Source organism: Colobus angolensis, unplaced genomic scaffold (genome assembly GCF_000951035.1).
Source record: "Colobus angolensis palliatus isolate OR3802 unplaced genomic scaffold, Cang.pa_1.0 Scaffold234, whole genome shotgun sequence".
Taxonomy (NCBI): Eukaryota; Metazoa; Chordata; class Mammalia; order Primates; family Cercopithecidae; genus Colobus; species Colobus angolensis.
This window is the reverse complement of record NW_012115533.1, coordinates 2,607,612-2,608,833: the sequence shown is the minus strand read 5'-3', so window position 1 is coordinate 2,608,833 and position 1,222 is coordinate 2,607,612.

The window sequence follows — 1,222 nt, the reverse complement described above, 5'->3', positions numbered from 1 at the left end:
TGCTTTTCTTTACTGTGAAAGCAAGGTTTTTCAGGTGTCTTTCATACTTGATGACGCCAGATTGAGCTATGAATTTATTACATATACCTCATGGTAATGTTCCAGAAAAATTAGAATTTTAAAAACTAACACCTCATATGTGACATAAAGTAGTATATAAAATGAGCATTCAGTCACGCCACTGCTTTTCTTTACTGTGAAAGCAAGGCTTTTCAGGTGTCTTTCATACTTGATGATGCCAGATTGAGCTATGAATTTATTACATATACCTCATGGTTATGACTATTTAAACGTTTTCTTTAAACAACAGTAAAGAAAACTGGGGAACTATATCACTTCCATAATGGGGTAAAGTTCTACCATATATGTGTATATTTATACTACACATTAACATATAAACACTTCCAAAAAATATTCCCACTTACAGCTTTCTTGCATAAGAAACAAAGATGATTTAGTAATTCATTGTGCGTACCGTAAACATTTTAAAACTTAATATGCTCAAGTTCACATGTAAACATTTGTGGATCATTTCTGTTCTCAAAGTGTAAATTATCATCCTGAGAGATGTAATATCTGTCACTTTACTCTGCACAGTGGCTACTCTTTTAATAATCAAAAAGTATTGAATAATGTGATTTTTTTGTAGAACAAGATTAATCTATTGGAGGAAAATAATAAATATCGAAATGGTAAGGATTATAGAAAATTACGTACCTTATTTTGCAGTACCTATTATAAAATAGAGGAGAATTGAATAAGTTTATCTCTCATAATTTTTCAGATATAATGGATCCTAGAAATATGGACTTGTCCTCATTTTGTATAAAATGATGCAATAACTTTGCATTATGAATCTTTATAATAAATAATTTTTAAAAATCACTATGCTTTTCAGAATTTATTCCTAATTTCCTCTTAAATTAATATTACTGCTTAAGGAAATTTAAAAGCAAATTATTAAAGATAAAAACACCCAAATTAAGGCAGTTCTCCTAAATTTTGGAGAGAAAACTATAAGTAAATGAGGACACAAAACTAGTATGAAACCTTTAACCATCAGTGTAATGATTTTAGAGAATTTAGGAGTCTTTGCACGTTTATACAAAGCTCCTTTTTTTTTTAATTTTATTTATTTATTTATTTTTGAGATGGAGTCTCGCTCTGTTGCCCAGGCTGGAGTACAGTGGCCAGATCTCAGCTCACTGCAAGCTCCGCCTCT